Source organism: Mixophyes fleayi, chromosome 11 (genome assembly GCF_038048845.1).
Source record: "Mixophyes fleayi isolate aMixFle1 chromosome 11, aMixFle1.hap1, whole genome shotgun sequence".
Classification (NCBI taxonomy): Eukaryota; Metazoa; Chordata; class Amphibia; order Anura; family Limnodynastidae; genus Mixophyes; species Mixophyes fleayi.
The window spans coordinates 149082-163594 of record NC_134412.1 but is presented as its reverse complement, the minus strand read 5'-3'; the positions used below and the strand labels follow the sequence as shown (position 1 = coordinate 163594).

The 14513-nt window shown below is 44.8% G+C and overlaps 1 protein-coding gene across 5 annotated transcripts in view; it reads left to right on the top strand.

The window, feature by feature from the left end:
* LRRC4B (leucine rich repeat containing 4B) overlaps positions 1-14513 on the top strand; it is a 254988-nt gene that overhangs the window by 190208 nt on the left and 50267 nt on the right. For 2 of the 5 annotated variants that reach the window (XM_075191089.1, XM_075191087.1), the window contains exon 1: positions 8020-9158. The exons of the other annotated variants lie outside the window; for them this stretch is intronic. The gene's annotated coding sequence lies outside the window, so the exon portion shown is untranslated. Of the gene's footprint in view, positions 1-8019; positions 9159-14513 lie in introns of those variants that run through there. 5 annotated transcript variants of the gene reach the window in all.

Sequence of the window (14513 nt, the reverse complement as noted above, 5' to 3'; positions counted from 1 at the left end):
TGCACATAGAAAACTATAGGGAGGGGGATGCACATAGAAAACTATAGGGAGGGGGGCTGCACATAGAAAACTATAGGGAGGGGGCTGCACAGGTAAACTATAGGGGGGCTGCACATAGAAAACTATAGGGAGGGGGGCTGCACATTCCAATCTATAAGGAGGGGGGCTGCAGAGGTAAACTATAGGGGGGCTGCACATAGAAAACTATAGGGAGGGGGGCTGCACATAGAAACCTATAGGGAGGGGGGCTGCACATAGAAAACTATAGGGAGGGGGGCTGCACATAGAAAACTACAGGAAGGGGGGCTGCACATAGAAAACTATAGGGAGGGGGGCTGTACATAGAAAACTATAGGGAGGGGGCTGCACATAGAAACCTATAGGGAGGGGGGCTGTACATAGAAAACTATTGAGGAGGGCTGCACATACCAATCTATAGGGAGGGGGGCTGCTATAATGTGTGATGAAATGGGGGGCTGCTATAATGTGTGAAGGAAAGGGGGGCTGCTATAATGGGTGAAGGAAACGGGAGGCTGCTATAATGGGTGACGGAAACGGGAGGCTGCTATAATGGGTGACGGAAAGGGGAGGTGTCATAATGTGTGAAGGAAAGGGGAGGTGTCATAATGTGTGAAGGAAAGGGGGGGCTGCTATAATGTGTGAAGGAAAGGGGGGGTGCTATAATGTGTGAAGGAAAGGGGAGGTGTCATAATGTGTGAAGGAAAGGGGGGGCTGCTATAATGTGTGAAGGAAAGGGGGGGCTGCTATAATGTGTGAAGGAAAGGGGGGGTATGCTGCTATGATGTGTAAAGGAACGGACAAATGAATCCACCTACAGCACTCTCTGCATTAAACAACACCGACACAGTGACAGGTTCCTAATCTGTCTTTTGCCCAACAGTCGTGTGAGTGCATACTCACTGCAGGATTGGAAAGTGGTGTGGAACGAGATTTTTAAACCGAACAAGCAATCAAATGAAATGACTATTAGTACTTTGGTAAAACTCTCGTTGAATCGTGTAAGTATACACACTAATGCGATATCTGGCTAAACAGTCGTTTATCAGGTGTTTTGCCCGATAATTGGCTGAAAAACCTCTAGTGTGTACTTAGGGCTAGTCAGGATTTAGTCCGACAACAAGGACAGCTGTGAGGTATGTCCCACTTCACAACACACTACTGGTGAAGGCAGAGCTGTGTGCACCTAACTGTTTTACCTGTGTATTTGCTTAAAATGTATCTAAAATGATAACCTCCCTGTCCTAAGTGCCCCGGGCCCCACAGAGCCTTATTGCAGCTCTGATGATACTTTAGTGGTTCTTGCATTGATTCCATGCCTTCTACCTTGCACTGGTCTCATCTTCAGATCACTTTGTTGAACATTTGGCCCCATTGCACTGACAATATTAATAATCCTGCCTCCTTTGCACTTACTATATCACCAGCAAACCCTTGAATAGCTCTTTCCGTCACTTATGCCATTGTCTGCAAACCCTTCCTGCACTGCAATTAGTTCAAAGCACCACCAATCACTGGGCACATTTAAGGCCCATACACAATGGTTACAAAAGAAGTGTTTTCCTGCCTATTCTATTTGATCTTTGTAGTGATTGCATCTGGACGGCCATTTATAATAAGAATTATTTTTAATGCTTTTTGAAACACACAGTACACATTTATATATTGGAAGAGAGATTTGACAGGTAGTTTGCATCTCAGGATGTCAGGAGAAGAAACAACAGTGCGGTGAGGTGCTCATATGCTGCTCTGGCAGACTGATCAAGTAAGATTGTGCCAACATGTTTCGTAATTGTAACGCCCCCCAGTGGAGTTTTAATAAACCCTGCACCCCAGGGAAAGGTAACACAAGCTGGTTGCTATGGTGATAACCCAGCCCAGTCTGCTAGAGACAGAGGAGACAGAGAGAACAGAAGTAGTGTGATATATAGCCGGGGACCTGGGAGAGTGGGAAGGAAGCTCCCAAGCCCCCCGGCATTGCCTGGGAATGTGAGCACGGAGTCTGCGCAAGGGAAAGTACTGTGTGCCTGTGTGGGAGAGTCCCCAGAGGGATGTAGGAGCTGCATAGGGGTTGGAGATAAGCTACACTGTTTTTGGCTGAACTGTGAGTAGCTGTGGAACTACAATGACCAGGAGTACCTGGTATGTACTGTGATAAAGCTAGCAGTGTGGCTGCATATACAGAGGGGAGGAGTCCCTAATCCCAGATAGGGGGAGAACCTTCTATCACTAAAGAGAACCCCAAGAGAGAGAGGGGAACATTTCACATGGAAGAGACTGAGGGTTGCTGCAAGAGCCATGGTAGCTGAAGAGTCAGAGCCAGGGACTGAGGGTACACAGAGAGAAGTGTCAGAGCCAGGGACTGAGTGTACACAGAGAGAAGTGTCAGAGCCAGGGACTGAGTGTACACAGAGAGAAGTGTCAGTGCCAGGGGCTGTGCATACACAGAGAGAAGTGTCAGAGACAGGGACTGAGTGTACACAGAGAGAAGTGTCAGAGCCAGGGACTGAGTGTACACAGAGAGAAGTGTCAGTGCCAGGGGCTGTGCATACACAGAGAGAAGTGTCAGAGCCCAAAGGAGAAATCATCCCCGCAGAGGAGGGATGAGCTGCAGTTGAGAGTTACACAGCGTGTCAGAGCTACATTGAGAAGCTGCCTGCCTGTTAGCATCCATGTGAATGCCCCTGCAGAGAAGGGGTAAACTGCAGTTAAGTACGGAGTACTGGAGTGTAAGAGACAGGTGAACTATGTTATATAACATCTAGATAACATTAAGTACTGTGCAGGAGGAGTAAGGAGATATATTTGCAACCATATTCATATTGCTCAGTAAGAACTGTGCTGGAGAGAGTAAGGAGTTCTATATATATATATTTCTTTATTGCTGCAGCCATTATAACTATTGTGCTGGAGGAAGAGGAGTGTAAATAAAGAGTTCAGTTTGTGATAGAGATGATCTGGCACCCATATTATTCTGACGTTTATTGCACTGCACCACAAAGTGACATCACCTGTGTCTCACTACTTACAAAGAGACACCTGCATGTCATTTACACCCATACCCATCAGCTAGCCAGGGCTTGAAGAGGAGGTGTAGTGTGTAACCTTTGCACCCCACACCACACACAGTGACAGGGAGTTAAATAATAGTTAAACTTAATGAATAAAGTCACGTATGTTTCTATGAAGGGAATATTGTAAGGGTGTGTTAGTAGGAAACTAAACAAGTGAGAGCATAGAGGTATAAACCAGTCGCAGATCATGCAAAAGGATTCATGTAATTTTATAACACAAGACTGGCAGCCGTTTCCCTGCATTGCTTTAGAGATGACCCACTGTGTATTAATTCATCACATCTAGGGTTTTCTAAATGTTACTACAACTAAATTCCAGTAGTTCTAAATCCCGCCTACTTTGTGTTGGCCCCACCTACAGTTGTTTTAATCCCACCCACATGAGGCCACTTCAATAATTTTTTCCAGGGACACTTTTAGTTCCCAATCTGCCCCTGGTTGGGAGGTATGTCCTGCTTCACTCCGCACTGCTTGTGAAGGGGAGCTGAATGTACCTAACAATACTATAAGAAGCCTTTGTATTTGGAGTAGAAGATGAATTGGACATTTGTGCATTCTCTGCTGTATGGTCTGGTTCTGGTCAAGCACAGAGTAATTGTGCACAAAATACACACTGTATCGCCATTTATGCTGCTTAATGTATATATATCACACATAAAACATTATATTTCACACACTCCATTACATGTCTCACACACCATTACATGTCGCGCACACCATATGTTAAGTGAAGCCATAAGCTGAAGGCACTTAAAATATTGTGTTTATGCAATTGTCAGCACTTGCCCATTTGGGGTTAAGCATGTACAGCAAGCCAATGGTGTCCAATTGGAGGTGTCTAGCCTTTTCTATAAATCATTTATCCATACTGGTCTGGAACTCTTGTTTCCTGGATCTTCGGCTACCTCCTCCCCCACCCGTCTGACCATTCTTTCCTTGTTACAGGTGAGGCACAATAGGTGGGAGAGCGTTGCAGTCAGTGACTAATCAAAGGTGCTACCATTGATTGGCCGCACATCACTGCCCCTTTTGAAGTAACACGACTCTTGGTCCTTTCGTGTGGAGGATCCCTTGACCTGCTCTGTGTGGTCACGTCAATGTCAAGTCCAGAAGGGGAGCAGTCACGATGACACCAGATTTAGCACCGGCCAATGGTAAATATTTGATTCTTGGTCCAGTGGTAAAGAGCGGTTTACCTCCCAGTGTTTTTGGTTTAAAGATTGGTTGTTAGCTGACTGCTTTGCTCTCGCCGCCAGCAGACAAGAAAAAAAGAATTGCGTTAATTTAAAATAAACTGCGACCTTCTTTTTCCAAATTTACTAGCATGTCCGTGTGTTTATTTTAGGTTAAGTTATGGTAACACGCATCACACAAAGGGTCTATGGGTGCGGGGGAGCACTGAGCATTTTATATGTCACACACTGTACCCCTCATATTATAAGTAGGGATGTGCACCGGCCACTTTTCGCGTTTTTGGTTCTGATTACCTTCAGCTTTTGGGTTCTAATGGGTTTTGCCAAAACACCCCCCTCAAGGTTTTGGGTTTTGGGTTCTGATTTTTTTTTTAAAAAGCATAAAAACTGCTAAAATCCAGATTTTTGTTTTTTTTTCACTCCAACGCTATTATTAACCTCAATAACTTTCATTTCCACTCATTTCCAGTCTATTCTGAACACCTCACACCTCACAATATTGTTTTTAGGCCAAAAGGTTGCACCGAGGTAGCTGGATGACTAAGCTAAGCGACACTAGTGGGCGGCAAAAACACGTGGCCCATCTAGAAGTGGCACTGCAGTGGCAGACAGGATGGAGGTTTGAAAAACTAGGCCCCAAAGAGCACATAATTCCAAAAAAAGAGGTGCAAGATGGAATTGTCCTTGGGCCCTCCCACCCACCCTTATGTTGGGGAAATAGGACATGCGCACTTTAACAAACCAATAATTTCATCGACAGGGTCTACCAAACTACTGTGGCTGAAATGATTGGTTTGTTTGGGCCCCCACACAAAAAAAGCAATTCATCTCTCCCTGTACAAACTAAACTGGCTCTACTGAGGCAAGATGTCATCCTCATCCTCATCCTCTGACTCCTCGCCCCCTTCAGTGTGTACTTCCTCATCCTCACACATCCCGGGTATCGCCTGCCTAGTGAAGTGGAATCTAGATGGGATTTGGTACCGGGGACACAGTACCTCCATCAACCGTCTAAATCTCACTCCACTGATGGCGGACACCGGACGCACGTCTAACACCAACATAGCTGTCAAGGCCGCAGTTATCCGCTTTGCCATAGGAAGACTGCTGTCGTACTTCGTCCTCATGGCAAACGACTGTTGTACGGTTATTTGCTTAGTGAAAGACGTAGCGGTCTTACGACTTCCCCTCTGGGAAGATGACCGACTCCCAGCAGCAACAGCAGCAGCGGCAGTAGTAGGCGTAGCGCTGTAGGATCCTCCAGAAGAATACCGGATTGAAGAGGACTCAGTCATGCCGGTGACATGGCCTGCAGGACTACCTCCGATCCGGATCGAGGAGGAAATTGACGAGGAGGGTGTTGCTGGTGTGGATACAACAGGACCAAGGGATTTAGGTGTCCCTGAACTGCTGACGGTCCTAGCCACAGTTCCTGAACTAAATACAGAATTATGAAGGGTCTTCAGGTGATGTATAAGGGAGGATGTCCCTAAGTGGCCAAGATCCTTACCCCTGCTTATTGCAGCTTTACATAAGCTACATATGACAATACATTTGTTGTCCTGATTGGGATAGAAATGATTCCAGACCGAAGAGGTGGATTTATTGGTCATCTGGCCAGGCATGACGATGGGCTTTTTCATCCCATGGACAACAACTGTTTCCCCCTGGTGCCTCATTTAAGATAACCACATCAGCATCCTCCTCGTCAACTTCCTCCTCAGCGCCAGCTACATCAATATCCTCCTCCTGGTGTACAACATTGATACCTTCATTATCAAAATCTGTAACTGCACTGTGGGTGATCCTTCCAGCATATGCAGAGGGCGTGCTGCAAATGGTGGAAGGAGCCACCTCTTCCCGTACAGTGATGGGAAGGTCAGGCATCGCAACCACCAACACCCTTGGACTCGCCTTGGGGATTTGTGATGCCATGTCTTTAGAAGGCAGAGTTGTTTGCTGTGTTTTTGATGACAGCTTAACTCTCTTAAATTTTCTAGAGGGGGGGTGGAGGAGAAGGGCTTAGATCGTTGTGTGAAGCTGAACCACTAGTCATGAACACGGGCCAGGGCCTAAGCCGTTCCTTGCCACTCTGTGTCGTAAATGGCATATTGGCAAGTTTATGTTTCTCCTCAGATGATTTTAATTTATTTTTTTTGATCATTTTAGTGAACTTTGGCTTTTTGGATTTTACATGCCCTCTACTATGACATTGGGCATCGGCCTTGGCAGACGACGTTGGTGGCATTTCATCGTCTATGTCATGACTAGTGGCACCAGCTTCAGCATTAGGAGGAAGTGGTTCTTGATCTTTCCCTACTTTAGGCTCCAAATTTTTGTTCTCCATTATATGCAGCACAAGAGAGCGTACCCCTAAACCACACACACTTGGCAAAGCCTTTAAAAATTATATGCGGCACAGGAGAGTACCACTGGACTGGAGTTATACGGCTGTACCACTGGACTTATACGGCAGGATCAGTGGACTTATACGGCAGTACCACTGGACTGGACTTAAGCAGCACAGGACAGAACCACTGGACTTACGCAGTACAGGACACCACCACTGGACTTTTGCAGCACAGGACACCACCACTGGACTTTTGCAGCACAGGACAGCACCATTGGATTCATATGGCTGTACCACTGGACTGGACTTATATGGCAGTACCACTGGACTGGACTTATAGGGCAGTACCACTGGACTGGACTTATATGGCAGTACCACTGGACTGGACTTATATGGCAGTACCACTGGACTGGACTTATATGGCAGTACCACTGGAATGGACTTAAGCAGCACAGGACAGCACCACTGGATTTAAAGGGCTGTACCACTGGACTGGACACAGGACAGCACCACTGGACTGGACTTATATGGCAGTACCACTGGACTGGACTTATATGGCAGTGCCACTGGACTGGACTTAAGCAGCACAGGATAACACAGGACAGCACCTCTGGAATTATGGCAGCACCACCACTGGACTGAGCAGGACAGAGCACAGGACAGCAGCACTGGACTGAGCAGGACAGAGCACCAGACAGCACCACTGGACTGAGCAGGGCTGAGGATACCACCACATACCCTCCCTCTTCCCTCTCCAATGCCCGAGTGAAGATGGCGGCGGGAAGCGGGGAATAATATGAATCCGGATCTCGCGAGATCCGACGGCGGGATGATGACGTTTTGCCTCATTCTGAGTTTTGCGTCGGGCGGGAAATCCCCGAACAGGGCTCCGATCAGGGCTCGGATCGGCACTGTTCGGGGGTGTTCGGATTTCAAAAATCCGAACCCGCTCACCCCTAATTATAAGTAACCATGACTACAACATTGCTATAAAACGAGAGTGTAAAAGAATAAAGCAAGCTAGAAGTGTCCTTGGGTAACTTAAATTACTAGTCTTTTGAAATATACAAAGCTACGTAATTGTTGTCCGTAATCTGCCACTTGCACGATGTTTGATTTTGTTCTTTATGTAAGAAATATTTTTGCTGTTGTGAAATAAAAGGACAGCACTGGAATAGGTAATGTACATGTGTAAAGCAGCTATTGGTGGGGATATTGTGGCTTTCTGACCCCTTCCTTCAGCTTGTGATCTGTACATTTTATGATGTGACTTTTATTCGCTTTGCGTCATCAGTGTATTGCTCCCTCTCTTCCATCTATAGATCTCCCACTAAACATGTCATCTCTTGAATCAGCCTCCGCCTCCTTGGTAGGAGGAACGAGGTCTGTACCAAAGAGAGGGAGCTGATCCCTTTCCCTTGCAGCTCAGTCCTGCACCTCATCTTCCTAACACTACAACCAATCAGGACTGTGGCTACTGGAGACTGCTAATTAGATAATTGGATTTTATTTGTGTAATCAAGTGGACAAAAAAAGAAGGAAAAATGAACAGTAAGAAAACAAGGAGCTAACTCGTTTCTTTGAAGGAAAAACTGACATTTTTGGTCCCCGGGGCCTTTTCTGGAAGATATTGGGGCATCCTGCAGCTAAATAGATAATCGTAAAATCCCTCCGCAAGGACTGGAAAGGGGAATTAAAGAGGAGATTGGAAGATTTCATCACCAGCGGTGGGGGTAGGTAGCAGGAAAGCATCTTCTATTCATCTTCACTAAGCAAATCTTGGTGGGGGAGAAGAGGGTTGGGAGAGGGAATGATGTGCTGCTCCGACAAGATGGAATCCTAGTGCAGCTGCACAGACAAATGGCTCTGATAGGAAAACAACAAGCGGACAGTGGGAGAGAAAAGGATGGAGGGGACGGCAAACTGTGAGAGGTTCCCTGCACTGCTGTGTGACTAGAAACCATAATTACATCACAAAGGAGAAATTATTTCACTCGGAAAACAGAGCTACCAGGGGGGGGTGGGCTGGAGACACAGATACACACAGCGCCTGTGAGTCCACTGCAGGGAGGGGGAGAATCGCCTGCAGCTTGCAGGGCAGCAGGAGAACAGACCCATTGATGGCCAGTGAGACATGGAAACTGGCAGCTGAGGAATAAATGCCCAGGATGCGGCATATGGAACACCTTTCCCCCTCTGTACAATCCTGGACCTCAGTGGGAGCGAAGAGATTTGCAGCTATGTGCCGTGGGGCCTGCAGCTGCTAATGGGAGATTTCTGTTTCTTCATTTGCAGCGTTTTGTCTTCTCCCATCTCTCTGGACTAAGGAATTACAGACAAGAAGCAAATTGTTCATTCACAGTCATCAGAAACTCTATTTTCTATAGAAATCTGTTTTATTTTCTGTGGAGGCGAAGGGGGGAGTTTTGTCGTGATTAAATCCCCTCAGAGATGCAGGAGGGAGGAGGCGGAGGAGGAGGCGAGAGGAGCATTTCAAAGGATGTGAGCCAGACCTGGAGATGGGTGAGTGGTAACCATAGAAATGGTTCCAGTGGAGAGAACAGACAAGGAGGCTGTAGGGAGAACTTTCTCCTGCTATTGTTCATTCTGCTGCATCCTACCCATGTACCCTACAGAGCATCTCCCGTCAGAGGTTGTAGCAGAACAAACCGTATAATAGGGCGGCTTAAATGGGAGCAATAAATCCGTTATGAGACAAGGTTAATTATTTGTCCCCTATCACAAGCACAGGCATAAGCCCATTTCTGCATTGCATTAACCTGTTCACTATCGGAAAATCATTGGCCCAGCCCAGCACTGCATTAACCCCTTTACGGCCAGATGGCAGTAACCTATAAGCTGTGCAATGCCAATTGACACAACTCCCACACTGCATTATTCTGTTTGCTACCAAATGGGCCTTCACACAATTGCCTGCAATAGTAAAACCATGATTGGCATAAAATGTGCTCTCATTAGTTCTGCATTTCACTCCTGCACTGTCTCTTTCATTCACTCCTGCACTGTCTCTTTCATTCACTCCTGCACTGTCTCTTTCATTCACTCCTGCACTGTCTCTTTCATTCACTCCTGCACTGTCTCTTTCATTCACTCCTGCACTGTCTCTTTCATTCACTCCTGCACTGTCTCTTTCATTCACTCCTGCACTGTCTCTTTCATTTACTCCTGCACTGTCTCTTTCATTCACTCCTGCACTGTCTCTTCCATTCACTCCTGCATTGCATTAACCAAACCACTGTCACAGGCTGAGGATTTTCCCTTTAAACTGACCACGTAACCAGATGTCAGTGCTACTAGCTATATGTGTACATTAACAGCCAGAAGAGAATTGCAATTTTACTATATCCTCTGGGACACTATAACCCCCTTATCTTTTCCCTGCAATGTACCCTTCGCTGCAAAGTGGCTGAACATATTTGTTAAAGATTATAAATGGGCGTAGAATGGAACAGTGGCTTCTGGTTTTCCTCAATATTTTATTGTTGTAAAAATCTTGGTTGTCAGAGACTACTTAGATTATTTAGGTGGTAAATGTGTCTGGTTATTGATCAGATGTCCAATCCACCTGTACTGTTATAACATATAACTTTCATGTTACACATAAGGCTTCAGGCCTAATCAGGCCAGCTCACCTGAGGGGTCTTATGCTGATCTCTACCGCCGGGTGTACAATCTATACAGATCTGAATCCATCATTTGTCTTATGGTGCCAATCATGGCAGTGGGTTCCCTTATATGGTTGTTTTTGTTGCCTTTAAAAGTGTGAACATTGTAAAATAAAGTATACGTAAAACTCCTAGACATGTAGAAGAATGTAAGATGAGACATATTTATGCAGATATAAGGTAAAGGTGCAAAAACAAAGATTGTTGTAGAAAAGGTGATTGTGACATGAAATGATGGACAGTTGGTACTTATTGCACCTTTATCTACAATGCTATATATTAAATGTACAGTGGCAGGCTGTATACTATCAGTGCTTGTACCTGAAACCCTCAGGTACAGGAAATGTGGCAGGTTTGGGCCCACAAATGTACTAGGCTTCAGGAGTATGAGCAGTGATTTTACTGCTAACCACCCAAAATGCCCTTTAATCTGCCAGTGTCTAAAATTATTATTATTTTTTTTTTATTTGTATAACCAAACCCCGCACCCTTATCTTCTGCCCCCTATACCTTCCCTGTATCCAGTGTTGCCTCAGAATTATGGACCTATTTTCTCTATGTAATTAATTGGTCCCTTGTCCTCAATTTTCATTGGTCTCACAATGGCAGGTTAGAGGGACAACAATCTACCTTACCGTTCTGTATTATTGTTGGAAATATGTTACACTTTTGGAATAAATTATGTGAATAGAGTTTCTAGAGCAATTCCTAGGAATATTATGTATGACACAAAACACATTTTTAATGGCTTCCATATTCACATGGGAAATTCAGTGAAAACTTTACATTTTATTTTTCGATTTACATTTAATGTTAGAGGGATATGGGAGTTTCAGATGGTATTTCATATTATGAACAGGTTGCAAATATATTTTCTGAGGTAGAATTATTAATATTAAAAACATGAGTTGGAAATGTAATTTATTGTCAGATTTTTTTTTCGTTAATTAAAAAAAAATGTAAACATGATATTTTGATATGACTTTTCGCCACAGGCTAGTATTTATAATATACATGCTATAAGTGTCAGTGATACTGTGGATCTAGGACACAAAATGGCAGATCTTTATCACATGAGGTAGCTGAGAGAACAGACTAAACGTCCTGGGTCACATTCAGCCACCTTTGGGATTACGTTGTGATTGGGGTAAACTTGCTGTGAACATTACAGCAGGTGTGGACAGCCTGAGGCCTAGCAGGGGAATCATCATCAGCGTTTATTTATAGGGTATCACACATGACACAAGTGAATATAATAAACATAGTAAAAGATATGTCAATATAATGAAGCATTGTGACCATAACTACCAATTGTTCTCTCTTTCCCTCCGGGAGAACCCAGAGGGGAATGAAGTGTGAGAATGGAGGGGCCAGGCGTGGCGAAGTCATCACTTTGACCCCGCCCACACGAGCGATTACATAAATGCGTCATTTTACCTAGGGGGCGGATCTTGGTAAAATGACGCAATTCACAGAGTGCCACTTGTAGCCCCACAAGTATGTACTTTAAATGACGTCCCCATCAGGAAATATTAAGTGTTGGCACGTCAGAAAAGTGTTATTATTGCTCCACTGGTAATCAACTAGTATGGCCTAATAATATAATAAAATCAAAATGTTTACCCTTCCATATAACCATACATGAAATTTGGGCCACTAATTCATTAATAAAATAATTTTGCCCTATAACATAATTAATCAGAATTTTTGCCCCTCTAAACAAGAAAGCAAGATTACCCATATAATTAAAATGTGTATTGTGTCTCCTGTTGTGTTAAGAATGGACAGATAACTAAAATCACAGGCGATTTCAGCTACCTGCCTCTCTGGGGAGGGGGGGGGGATTACTTGCAATTTGCAGAATCGGAGCTTCACACATTTGACGACTTCTATTCTTAGAATGGCAAAATGTCGGCATGGCGATATTGGTTATATCAGTTTACTGGTGATTTACTATCAATTCACACTTTAATATATTGGCAGGTTCAAACTCACATGAGAAATACTGAAAACAGTAAATCGCAGCTTGTTACATTTTGCTCCTGGTATCTGCATTGTCCACCTGTGTCTCTTCTGTAGTACTTTAATACTCAGAATTCTTATTTTGTGTACTGCAAGTTAGGCTCTATAAATTGTTATAGGTTATGGTTTGCGTAAATAGTTCACTGTGTATGCCCTTCGTTCCACACAATACCTTAAATCATATCACCAACTAATATAAAATAAAGACACGGAGACTTGAGTAAAGTGGCACTAAAAACTGTTTTATTATAACCTATTAACCCTGGTGGCGGAGAAAGGGCGCTGGAGATCAGCTCCAGCGATACCCAACCAAGCGTGGACATGGCAATGTAGCCTTAAGTCCACCCACTTCTCTCATAACCCCACTGCTTGGCCGGCCCTAACCTGGCATCAGGGTAAACTGCACTCACCTCACTACTCACTCCCCCTCCCTCACTGAGCCGGGTGAGGGCCCTCCCCACGGAAGGGACAAGAGTAACCACTTGCCTTGTAAGGGGACAGATACCTGCGACCAATCACGATAGGGCCGTCTATATCAGCCGCTGATCGCAGTGCCTTCCTCCCCACCAAATCTAATCCTACTGAAAAACAACTAATAGCCCAATATAAACTCTAATCTTAATAAAACTGGCGTGGGTGGGTGGGATTCTGCAAGCCGAGTGACTACTCCCAGGAAATGTATCACCTACAAAGACACCCGTACCTCCCCTCTACATCCCTGTCCAACCCACCTCCCAACCTTAACTCTTTCAGGCAAGTGTAACCACGAATGCAACACTGTCACTATTTAATTTCGCTCGTCTAAAAGGGGACTCTCTCTTACTTAACACTAAGACAATACAACAGAACAGTAGTCATATCATGTAATACAGGCCCTGTACACTATATCCATCTAGAATGTCATGTTTGTAGTAATATACAAATATCTGAGCTGCAAATTCTCTCTGGAAATTGTTTTCATATATTGTAAATTACGATGGCGTTTAATGATAACGTTTAATATGCTTTGGATCAGTGCTCGCAATGGGTATGAATAGGGTGGTATGGCATACGGCCACTTCTCCTACTGTCTTCATTGTATCACTATCACATTCCAGTCATTTACATTATATATATATATATATATATATATATATATATATATATATATATATATATATATATATGTCACGGGCACTAGGAGTCTTTACCCAGGTATCACCAGGTGATGGACTTACCAGAGCAGTATAGGTGGTAATATGGTACTCTGGTAGCGGGGTGATCACGGAACAGGAGACAGCAGATGGTAAGAGAATGCTCGTGGAAAGTCTATGACTAGCAGCACTGGTAATATATAGATAACTGTACACGAGGAACTGGATGGACAAGGAAACGTGAGGGTAGTCAGTGGTCTGCGGTAGCAAGTTGTACCACTGCTATAGTGAGGAGGAATGTCCAGAAGTAACGAGGGGGTGATGAGAGTCAGCAGTCTGCGTTTAGCAAGTTGTACCGCTGTCTGGGTGAAGGAATGGAATCCAGGTGAAGGTATCCGGGAAGTCAGTGGTCTGCGTTAGCAAGTTGTACCACTGCTATGTGAGAGGATACTGGAAACTGGTGACTCAGGAAACAGGGAACAGTGGTCTGCCTCTAGCAAGTTGTACCACTGAGATATATAAGTGAGGAGGAGCACGGGGAGATAAATGCAATGCAGAGTATACATGGGCACACTGAACTTGATCCCACGATGATATGCACAAAATAATAATAACTGAGCAGCACTGCACAAATATACAAAGTCACTAGAACTATCCAGGCTAAAGGTAACACAGTCAAATGATGGCAATAGTCTCAGTGGATAGGAAACTCCGGAGGAGAACAACTCAGTCCAGCAAGATATGCAATACACCAGCACAGTCAATGAGAAGTATGCATACCGTGGTTCAGGAGAGCAGGCTGTCAGAGAGAGGTGCAGGGATACCTGAACGGCTGGAGGCCGGCAGGATGCGAAGTCCCAGGAGGGTAGAAGCGGTAACCAAGTAGGTGCAGCGCACAGGTAGGTAGACCAGCAGGGATATAAACAATACTCAGGAAGCAGTAGTATATAGAACTGGACACCTGGAGAACACGGGAGAGTAGAGATGGTCTAGCCGAGATGAAAGCAGCGGAGCGTTGATCCGATGCAGACAGGCGA